This window comes from Apis cerana, linkage group LG1 (assembly GCF_029169275.1).
Source record: "Apis cerana isolate GH-2021 linkage group LG1, AcerK_1.0, whole genome shotgun sequence".
Lineage (NCBI taxonomy): Eukaryota > Metazoa > Arthropoda > Insecta > Hymenoptera > Apidae > Apis > Apis cerana.
In genome coordinates this window covers 3,710,140-3,722,499 of record NC_083852.1, presented here as the reverse complement: position 1 = coordinate 3,722,499, position 12,360 = coordinate 3,710,140, and the positions used below count along the sequence as shown (strand labels likewise).

At 35.1% G+C, this 12,360-nt stretch overlaps 1 protein-coding gene and 1 long non-coding RNA gene across 4 annotated transcripts in view; both read left to right on the top strand.

The window, feature by feature from the left end:
- The window catches only part of LOC107994951 (furin-like protease 2), a 376,396-nt gene that overhangs the window by 224,887 nt on the left and 139,149 nt on the right, over positions 1-12,360 (top strand). The gene's annotated exons all lie outside the window — the stretch shown is intronic.
- LOC133666442 (uncharacterized) overlaps positions 1-12,360 on the top strand; it is a 133,930-nt gene that overhangs the window by 48,886 nt on the left and 72,684 nt on the right. The window lies entirely within an intron of this gene.

Here is a 12,360-nt window from a genome sequence, read left to right as displayed (position 1 = left end):
TTTCCTCGAGAATCGAGGAAGAAATTAACGATATCTCTACATTTTTGCAACACTTGTATTATTATATATTAATCATATATTATCAATTGTAAAATTCAAAAAGAAAATTCACCGTGTATGAATCTATAATTTAATTTACAAAATGCTTATTTGATTCTTTTTTCGAACTATTATTATTGTACGCCTCTCGACTCTTAGAGTTAATAATTTTCCTTTCGTAACGGAAAATGGCCATTCCTTTTCCGTTACGTCGTCGGAGTAAGTGGGTATTGTTCGATCGTGAGGCGCGTCGTTTCCACCATCTTTAATTTTCATCGTTTGCAATAAGCTCGGCAACCAGAAGAAGAAGAAAAAGAAGAGGAAGAAGAAGTTTAACGAGCGATTCGCTTGTCAGCTCTCGAACGGTGTTGTTTTAATTATCTCGTCGTGTGAAATTTTCTCGAATTGTACAAACTATAAAAACGATGTTTTTTTCATGGAAATTATATGATTAGTCGAAAGATCAAGATTCTTATTCAGATTATGAATTAGGAAAACGAATAACAATAGGAATTTTATTAGAAAAATTTGTGAATTTTTATTATATTAAATTCGAATCGTCATAGTTGAAAACCGTGGCGAAGAAAAAATGTAATTTTACGGTTCATACTTATTCTTCGTAATACCCGATTATTGCTCGAGTTACATAATGTCATAAATTTTGCAATAAATCGGAGAAGAAGAAATGTCACAATGGATTGATTTCTCTTTTACGATTGCATAAATATTACTATATTATTTTTTACGTTTGAGAAAACATGAAAAAAATCCGAAACATGGAATAATTCTGAATATTTCCAGATTTTATTCATCCACCACGTCCTTTTTATCATTAAATATATCACGAAACTCGCATGTAATCCCCTCGATCCTCCAATTTTTAATCTCCAACGTTTAAACACACGCGTGCTCTACGTACGAAACTGTATTTCTCTCCGTCCATCTTTATTCAAAAGATTTTTATCAGCGATTCCCTTCGACAATTCGACAACTTCATAAATATTCAATACTCGTTATCGAACACGTTGAGGCCGAGGACTTATTGCGGAAACAAGCACGGTGATAAAAGCCCGCCGGTTATAATGAAAGTTGCACGGTGAAGTTTCGAGCGAGAGAAGCGAAAATCCGGCAAGGAGCAGGAAAGAAAACGCACGATTCTCTTCCTTCCTTTATTCCTCATCTTTCTCCTTTATTTCCGATTGCCCGGCGCAAACTGTTTCCTCTCTCTCTTCCTCCTCCTCCCACTCATAAATCCCCTCCACTTCCCGCGAAGAAGCCATTTCCCTTTTCTTCTCCCCTCCCCCCGCTATAGAGAACGATGATACTTTATTTCCAGCCTCGCGTTCTCGCGGCCTAGCAATTAATTACCCCAGCCTCTTGTCGTTCCCGCCACCCTTTTTCAATTTCCTCGAGAGGCGAAACCCCTCTCCCTCTTTCCCTCGACTCTTCCGGCCCACGAGATGGATCCAAGTCGTAATAACGGTAATCGAAAAGTCGAGCTTGTTTCTAATACCCGCAACTTGTGCGTTCTCGAACGCAAGAACGCAGGAAAGATCATATAATTGATGGACATTCGATCTTTGCATTTTTGATAACGGTGATGATCGAGGATGTAATGTATAAAATTGTATTAATAGTCTGGAAAATAATTGGTGGAGGATAATACTTTTTTTGGTTTTTTTTTTTTTTTCATTTAACGATAAGAGATCATTTAATGAGAAAGAAAATTATATGGTTATATATAATTTTTACAATTTTATATTCGTGATGATATTAAATGATATATGAAGTTCATTTTTTATTTTCTGGACTTTTAATTAGCTAAATGATGATTGAAGATTGGAAGGAGTCGAATTTTTATAATTTTCTTTTATTTTTTAATTCAGCGAGACAAGAACATTCCTTATTTCCCTTTATTTTGCATTAAAGCAAAAGTAAAGTTTGCTAATGAAAAATGCATCACTTTTTTTTTTCAAACGGCGTAAATTTGTATAATTTTCTTGAATATTCACGAGAAGTTGTTTATAGCAGTCTCCTAAAACTAGAAACATAAATTTTCGCGCAATGTTTTATCGAAACTAATGAACAAATGCATTGATAAGATCGATATAATTATATACACGTATAATTTATCTGTACAATTTTTATCCAAAAATCTATTATACGATTTTAAGATTAATCATCGTTATTACTATCCCTACAATACAATATTTATTCGTTCAATATACACACGCGTGATTTCAACGATTGTTTCTCGAACATTCATGATTAATTAAACACAGGTATATACACATTGTGCTCATCGATTCACAAAGTCCCTCGAGATGAAATTATTTAGCATCGTGAGACGCTGCCGATTAGTGATTCTCTTGCTCTCGCCACTTGCTCTTGATGCGCGCATCGTGTGGCAACTCCCTTCCATCGGGTAAACATTCATCGAAAGAGGGGATCCGTGGGCGCAACAGGATTGACAATGGACGACGTGTGTATATATGCATCTGTGTGTCGAAGCTGACATCAGCTCTCGCGACGAAAATCGTCCGCGTCCAACTGAACGTGTCCCGAAACGGGATTGTTCTCAACGGTTCGACTCGGTTTACGACTCTTCGAATAATATTATTGTTATAATAGTGAGATTGGAAATAATGGTAAAATAAACTGTTTCGTCGCGACTTATGTCACGATTTCTATTTTTGATCGGAGAAGAAGAACAGTATATTTTCGAAAATGTGATATTCTTTATTCGAGGAAGAAAATAAGAGATTTCAATTATCGGCGTGTTCCATTTTTATAAAACTTCGCGTGAAGAAATTCTTCGAATGCTGTTGGGATTACAGCTTCTCGAATGTTTTAGTTTCTCGTGTAAAACGACTGCGAAACGAGCGATAATCGGTTGGAAGGAGCATCAGCCTATTAAATTAATAAACAGGGTAGAAATACATGCAAAGTGAAGTCTCGATGGTTTAATTCGAGATAAAGCAAAATAGGATCTCTTGTAGAATAGAGGAAGACGATAGATTTAACAGTCTTGGCTAGACTCGAGAAGTTTCCGGAAACAAAATACGGAAAGAAGGCAGGATAAATCCAGAAAAACCTGTGGAAAGATGAACGGATCTCGAATCGAGAGAAGAAAGGAGGAGAATTCCTTGGAAAATAGGGAAGAAAGAGGTTAAAAGGAGCTTGGCGACACCTTCGCGTAAACTTCGTTTCTCTCCTCGCACCACTGTTCCACCACTCTTGGCCACGTTGACAGGTTTAAAGGATGGAAGACTTTCGAAGATATTCTTTTATTAAGGAGGCGCCACCGTCGCCCTCTGTCGAACGAGGAGACGGGAACCGCTCATTTCGTGCAATGTTTTCTCTCTCCTACTCGAGAGAAACTTCGCTGTTAATATATTAAATACACGTTACGGTCTTTCCCTCAATGACTCGAGTATATCTCTAAGTTTCGGGCAGAGTGGGTGTAACTGATGGCAAGAGTCTCTGAATCGATCGATCGAGATGCGAGATGTTCGGTAATGTTGAGTGTAATTCCACTGTTGGGAGGGAACTGGGTTATCCGAATTAGGTCCGTGGGACGCGGGAATAAAGTAAATTTGAACTTGGAAGATAAGCGTGTTCCATTTTAATGGAAGCTTGAACCGCTCGTAGGTCAATATGCTATGTGTATCTCTTTAAATTATTTTTAATTCAACGAAAGATTTTTCCATCACATTTTCACCATATACCAGTTTTACCTTAAAATAAGATATCATTGTACTACGAAGTTTGCAAAATATCATTGGACCGTGTTTCTATCTAGAAAAAGAGAATAAAAAAATTGAAGGATGAAACGTTAAAACAGAAACAGACTCGACTATATTCGTCATGTGTTTCTCCAATACCCCCGACACATTTGTAAGCATACCGAGCATCGTCATACGTGTCTTTATCTTATTTCTCGTTTCACGCATCGGGACTCTCGCGAGAAGGGAGGAAGGAGAAGGAGGAGAAGGAGGAGGAGAGGGGGAAAGAGTGAGAGGGGCGGAAGAGATCCTCGCGTAATTGGACGTAGACGAGATGGCGTTACTGGAGGATTGCGGAATACGCGAGACAGGCACCGCAGGAGAATAGTGGAGAGAAAAAATCGGCCGGAGGATTTCAATCCTGTGAAATTTAATTACAAGATTTATCGAGCATCTTTGGAATGCCTTTCGTATAAGGGGGAGAATACTCCAGTCGATTGGATAGGATTAATTACAATCCTCGAGTTATTTTCGAATTTTATACGATATCGAATCTCTTGAAATTCAAGGGGACGAGGGAAAATTTAGATCGAATGTTTCGTCGATAGCTTAGAGACTGTGCAATCGTTTAATTCAAATGTTTAACGTTTCCATACTCTACACCGATTCTCGAGAATTTTATTATTGTTATTAATAACTGTTATTGTTAGTAAAAATTTAAGTCTAAGTCGCGCAGAGGGTTTTCTAATTTTGATAAAACATTCCGGGATGGAATTGTGTACAAGCGCTTCGATGTATAGCCAATTTCCAGTCGAGCAAAACGGTTAAACGCGACATTATTATCCGTAGTTATCAATTCTCGTGCGGCGAGCATGAGTTATGTATTTCGTTCTTCCGGGTATATAAGAGATCGATCCGTGTATTGTCGGTGCATCGCATCGTGTCGTTTGTGTGTCGATACACGGCGAACGTGCGCGTCAACGTCAACATTGTCAGCCTCTACCTATCTTGCTATACATCGTATATCGTTCGCGATTTTGCAAAACGATCAACCGGAATTTCGACGCGACGTTTTGCACGAAAGCTGACTTTCGTTAGGAAATTTTATCAATTTGACAACATTGTACAGAGAGTGTCTCGAGAAGGATGACACGAGAGAAGGTGGTTTTATGTGGAAGGCGTTAAAAATCAAAATCCTTGAATGGGGGATATTGATTTTTGAAAATATGTTTTTTGAGAGAGGGGGTGTGAAAAATGTGTTCACTTTTTTTTTTGGAAAATGTTTGTCACGCTGACCGTGTCGCGTTGAATGCGTCAAGGTTTTTGTTTTCAAGATAATGGAGTTTGTAATAGAATTTTTATTTTTTTGAATTCTCTTTTCTTCGAAGAATATTAATTGGAATTCTTCGTACTTTGTTTCGTTGAAGAAGATTTGTACAAAATTAAAGTGACAATTTTCGTAGAAACAAGATATATTTGTAGAGAAGGAAATTATTTATATTTCGTTGTCGAGAAATCTTCGAGACATACACGTTGTATTCTTCGACAAAAATCGTATATTGGAACGGAATAGTTACATAGATCGAACTGTGCGAATATATTCGGTGCGAGTTATATTTACTCAAACAGTTAAAACGTTAAGCCGATTATAGTTACTTTAAACCCGTAACTAAATAGTTGTATCGAAAATCAGTAACTGTTTGCCAAACTTTGTATTTAAGGAAGAGTTGCTTAATTCAAACAATTACTAAAAATCGTAAATATATCATTAATAAAATCTTCGTAATATTCTTTTACGTGAGTAAACGTATCTATTATATAATTTAAAAGTTGATTACAATTTTGAAAGCTTTGAATCGCCGTAACTCCAAAAGTAGCGACTTCCGGTCAACGAATGAACAATCATCAGAGGCGTAGAACTGTCCTCTTCGAAACGCTTTTGGTTTATCCCGATACGACTTCCGGTTTCCGAGATATCATCGTGTAAAGAAAAGATAATTTTTAATCGTTTACTATCTCTCCTTTCGTTGTTGATTATTCGGATTTATCGCTCACAAATGAATAAATGTAAATCGCAGAATCAATCATAATCTTTATGCTACGCGTTAAATGCTACGTGGAAACTTGATTTTGATGATTTTAATACAATAAATGTGAAATGTACGTAGAGACATAATTTAACGTAATATATTTTCTGTATATTATTCATTATTTTTCTCTTAAAAGAAAAAAATTGTTTTATTTCATAACAACAATAAATTCCATGTATATAATAAACACACTTATATAGGAGCTTGAGGATTAAAAATATAAATTTCATAGACATATACTGTTTTGGCGCGTATTATGTACTTGACAAATAGTTGAAAAAATATTTACCCGCTATCTTTTGTCGTTTTCTTTATCGAATTTATACTCTATATTTCAGAATATAAAATAAACTAGGAAATTTAATAATTATTCGATTCCGAATGCGTAAAAATTCCATTATACAGATTTTATTTGTATCGAAATTTTGATAGGCTTCCATTTCCCAGGAAACCTTCGAATATTAAATATAAAATTGGATACGCGAAATTGTAAAATATTTTTACTATTTGCAACGTTTTTTATTTTATTACGGTCGAACGAAACGAAGAACGAGAGGAATAACAAAGGTAAATCGACTATATCGTTAAAATGATATTTCACCATCGATATCAAATCGTTGATTTTTCGAGTAATAATTACATTGCGTATAATATCTTATTGTTCGAAAAATAAAATTTCCTGTAAAATTCGATCATTGTATATATAAAAAATAAATCGAAATCAATTTTTTAATTATAGAAAAAAAATCTATTTTCAACTCGCAATGCATTAATATTAACGGAACAAATTTTCAGCGAAATAAATACAAAAAAAAAAAAAAAATAGAACGATTAAAATTTCTATACACAATCATAATATATATATTTCAAAAAATTTTACTATATTTATTTTCATTCGTCAAAAATCTATTCTATTCTATTCGAAGTTTCCTATACTAAATGTTCAACCATTCGAAACATTTGACTCGTTGTACGCACATCGATTCGAGATTCTGCTGCGCGAATATGTATAAATCTTGCACATTGTAAAAGAGCTGCTCGTATTGCGCGAATAGTGCACGAACTTCAGAAGTGAAGGGAACATATGAATAATGAGCATGTAGAATAATAAAAGATTAAATGGCAGCTTAGAATCTAAGTCTATACCTATTTCAAAAGTGAAGTGCGTGTCTCGATGAATTCTATGAATGTATCGTACAGTTCTGTGCATAAGGAGGCTAGGTACGTGATACGAATGCACAATTACGACGTTATATTTGGATGGAGAGTTCGAAAGTACTACCTAGTATTCAAATTTAACGTCTAAAAATTGAAAAAAAGAACGAAATAGGGCAATGCCGTGCACATTGCATTCGATGGTATTAAAAGGAAATGACGTATACGATAATTTTAATTACACAGAACGAAAGAAAAAAATTTCGATAGACATCCGTTTCGTTCGATTTATTCGATTCTTTCTTATTGCACGAATTTTTAAAATAATCTAAATACATTGTTAAAAAGAATCTCTAAAAAAAAATTCGGAAGAAAAAAAAATAAAAAAAAGAAATTTATCCGCGAAATTGTTCGATACAAGAATTACGAAACGAGGTCGTAACGTTTAAAAAAAGAAGAAAATTGAAAAATCGCTATAAAACTTTCAAAGATTCGTTTACCATTATATATAACGTATGTAAAATAACTGTTCATCGACCGACGGCTTAAAAATGGCTGGCTCGCACTGTCCTATCTCTCCGATCCAACTGGCAGCAAGTCGCGAAACAAGGTCGATCCGACTCGCAAATCCTTCCCCCCTTCCTTCTCCCTGTCCCTCTTGACGGAACTGGGACAGAGCTTTGTCGTACGGGATAATAATAATAATAATAATTATCAGGAAACGAATGTAGAAGCGGGTACGATTGAAAAGGGACAATGATATTGTTTCGAGACGGGTGGAAGGAGAGGAGGATGAATCAGGTGGACACGAGGCGCGTATCTCGCGTTCCATGGTTATTCCGAACGTGTCCAAGCGTGGCGGTCAATTTCGAAGAGCCGGCGACACACAATAACGAGGACACCTCCAGGAATGATCGATACGCGTACCTGGGGAATGCATCGACATACCGTGTCCACCCTTCCACACGCTCCCTCGAGGAATCGATGCACGTTGCGCGATGCGTGCGCTTGATTGGTACGCGGTCTTTTCGAAAGAGAGATAAAATTTTTTCAAAATTTTGTTGGACGATAATAATTTGAGAGAAATTGTGAGAGTAGAGATTTTGCGATTTGCTTTCGAGATTCTTGTAAATTTGTTTAGAGAATCTGATTAGATTTTATTGTACAGAGTAATTGAAAATAAATTCGTGAATCTGAGATCTCGATGAATTTTTTAAAATAATGATTGCTCTTTTCGAGAATAACAACGGATTTCTCGCTAATTTTTTAAGAAAAAAAATTGAATTGAATATATCATGAACTTGAAATATCAGTCTTGAAAAATTTCTCAAGCAATCCTTCCCCATATTGTGATCTTTATTTCTTATGTAAGAATGTGAAATATTTCATAAGCAGTGTGCGTATATCTCTTTTGCTCATAGCAAGGAAACATACTTCACAGGAATTTTTAATCAATTCTAGTTTCAAACGGGGTATTATATTTGAATAAGGAAATTCTTTTGAACTTATACATTTCTTGTTCCATTCTTTGATCATCGTCGTACAAGATTTCTCTTTTAAATTCTTTGTTCTAATCTCAATTTTAAACCCTGGATCAGATTTATATCAAACCAAATTATACGCATTCTAAAAGATAGTTGAACGAAGATTTTCAGAAATTCCCACACAATTTGCAATAAACATAATTGTACAACACACATCGTATATCATTTTATATTTATCACATTTACTATATTTATAATTATTTCGAAATATGTAATACATTGCACAAATAACGGCAGAGCTCTAGCTTTTCCGTGACAGTTTACCGGACAAAATGTTTCTGTTGCGGAAGCGTTGGCTCTTTATTCAAATGCTCACGTTGCACGACTCTCTTCCTCGTGTATCCAGTCGACGATAATGCCGTTGTATCCCTCACTTACCATTCATATTGTATCAAGCTTACTCTCTCGCATCCTGGAAACGCCGATGCAATAAGGTGTCGTTGGACGTCCTCCATTTCATGGAGATCAGAGGCAAACAGTTCTAATTACAATTCGGAATATTCAGAAGCAGCATCGTGGCAAAAGCTTTTAGACCGAGGGAACCAATTGGATTGCTGTATTCCTCGCGCATATGAATAACTGTCCTCGCGTTACATTCAAAAAGTGGCAGCGTTGGAAAGCAGCTCGAGACGTCTGGCCGGGTTATAGAACAACTCTTTTGTTCCACCAGGTGTGTGTATAAATACATACACGCGAGCGAGTGATGTATCAACTATGCCCGCGGAAGAACGACCGTTGAATTTTTCAAAAGGGTAGTACCGCCTTCGTCGCGTACGATGATGGCCGACTCGCGATAAGATAGATACAAAGAAGCACGGGAAATAAAACAGTCTCTGGTGTGATAATACCGAAAGGCCAATTTATATTGTGGAGATTACGAGCTTACTGGTTGGAAAAATTCAGCCAGAATTGCAATATTCGAAGTGTAAATATAAGCGACGGTTTAACTTTGATCGGTTCGACGATAATCTGTGGCACCGATCATATCCGATTATTGCCGAGTCGAGCCGAAGTCGAACTGCGTCGGTTACACTTAGGCACAAATAATCGAGTGTCGAAGTTTTCTCCGATTTCGTCCGAAGTTTGCCGAATATCATCGAACCGTTAATTCGAATAAAGGAAAAATTAAATATTAAATAATGTTCTATTTTTTTTATTTTTTTTCTAAAGTATGGTTTTAAATTTTTTACTTTATGGAAAAAATTTGATTTTCTCAAGAATTCTTAAATTCTATCATGTATTTTTAGAATCTTGATGAAACTTGACTTGGATTTAATGTAATAAGTTGAAGATGAAGGTTTTACTGCTCCATTATCCTGCTTTCATAGAATACTCATACATATGATAATTGAGTTTTGAAAATATTCGATTCGTATTATATCAAAAGAGTTACTTCGGATTGTATCTATAGATTTAAATAATCTTAAGATCAATGTGTTTTAATTTTTTAATATTTATTATTGTATTCTACATTTTCAAATTTCATTTCACGAATTTTAAATACAACAATTAATTTCCATAATTAAATGAATTTCTTTTCTCTCTGTAAAATAGTAAAGATATGCTCGTCCAAATGTATGTTAACTCTTTTCTGTACATAGAAAAATTTAATGCTTATTGCATAACGAATAAGCAGCAATTTCTCATGTGGAGATGAAAAACCGAAATGCGTCTCTCTAAAAGATGCAAAAAATGCTAAGCATTTTTTCATGCGAAATTAAAGCCACAGAGTCTTGACAAATTCTTTTTAATAATAGCCGACAACTGAGGGATTCTTTCGGCCCCCTATTACGTTCAAGGACAGACATATTAATGACATTATGTTTCATAAGCAAGAAAATTGTCGATTACACACTCGACCCAATTTCTCAAATTTCTGTGGACCGAACATTAACATATTTTAAGTTCCACTTTTCCTTCCCATTTGTCATAATGCTTTTCGACAGCACGTTTTTTAATTTAACTTTTAACGTTTTATGTCTGAAATTTAAACCGACTTCTTATGCATAGAGTTATACTTTAATATCGTCAAAAACGTCTATTGCAATTTTTCTCGATAAGCAGAATCATTCAATTAATTATTGACAAATTTAAATTGTAACTATATATTAATCGATTCTTTTCTTTTCTTTTCTTCCTCAAATTTTTATTTTATCGTATCATTAATTGATTTTTAACAAAAATGAAATATTTTACACGATAAAGAATTGAAATTAACAAATAATTAACAAGTTGCTATATTTAAGAATTAAAAAATAGTTTCCATAAATTTATCGATCGATACATATTCTCTCTTTTCTCTATTTCAATTAACTCGATCGATTCTTCGATCTTTCCACTTTTAATCAATTCGAATAAAATCTGGCAACGATCAAACCACCATTCTATACGGTACAAACCACGGTATATGCCGGTTTGAAACTCAGAAACCGCGAAACTTCAAAGAAAGTCAGATATACATCCCCAGGGGAGTATCAACCAACGTTAACGAAACTTTCAATGCGAAATACGTAAGCATGCCCTTACTAGGTTCAACCCTATCTACTCTTCCATCGACCAACCAGAAAACTGATTGACGGAGAACGACGAAAATTCGAGACATTTATTGACTGCGCAAGGAGAAAAGGAAAAAATGGATCTCGATTTCTCGGATATTTCATTTTAACGTAGCCATTTCGATTTAAATTTAGGTTTTATTAAAATTTTATCAATCATGTGATTTTTAATAATATTATTTTTATTTTTTAAATATTGTATTATAGAAAATATACATTCTATATTACGAAGATTTTAATTATGTACAATGTGTTAAAATATTTGTAGTCATAGAATCTAGAGAATTCTCGTATCGATATAATATAAAAATTTTTTTATTTCTCATAATTACGATTTGTAATGATAGTTTAATTTATAAATGTAATTTCGTGTATTTTAATAATTGAGATAATAATTGTACGTATACGAATAATATATCGATATGCGTCCAAATAACAATTTCGAAAATATTTTAACTTCCAGTCTTGGACGGTTAGCCTGTAACGTACTTCACGAATGAAAATAATATTTTTGTCATATTATAGTTCTTCTACTTTTATGTAGCGTGTGGTGTCAGGTTCGTCAACAAAGCGTCCGAAGTGGGGATAAATGATCCTAGCGAAGGACAACCCCTCTTGCCTCTGTGCCGTCCCGCGAGACTTTTTTTCAGCAGTGACCAGTACACATAATATTTTAAAAGATCGCTGAACAGACAGCTCGGATCAATTGTATTTCCAAACAAGTTATTAGAAAAATATCTAAAGCAAAAATTTTCGAATCGTTCCATTTACTGTTCATTGTTGGAACAGTATATAATCGTCTTTTTAACCATCAAAATTCGAAGTTTCTCGAAGATGGTCTTAGTTGCGCCTCCTCGATTTCGAATCCTTTTGTGGAAAGGGCTGGAGTACGGGTCCAGAACTCTTAACTCTGGAAGAGGACTGCGATCATACGGAAAGAGAAGGAGGTAAGTCGCCAGACCGGAAACATCTTGCGCCTCCGAGAAAAATGCTTGCGAACAGCGAAGGTTGGAAAGAGTTTCGCGAACGCGAGAAAGTTTGAACGAGCTGCCATGCATATAGCTAGGCAACGTGGCCATGGAAATCGAGCCCCGGATTAACCGCGGGCTAAGCGCCTTTCCAGATTTCTTCGAGAGTTTGTGGTTATCGAGATGAAAAGTTACAATAGATCGTAACTTCTGACCTTTTTTTCTTTTTTTTTTTTTTTTTGGACGAATTCCAATTTTTGGGCGAATCGATGGTGAAGATTGAT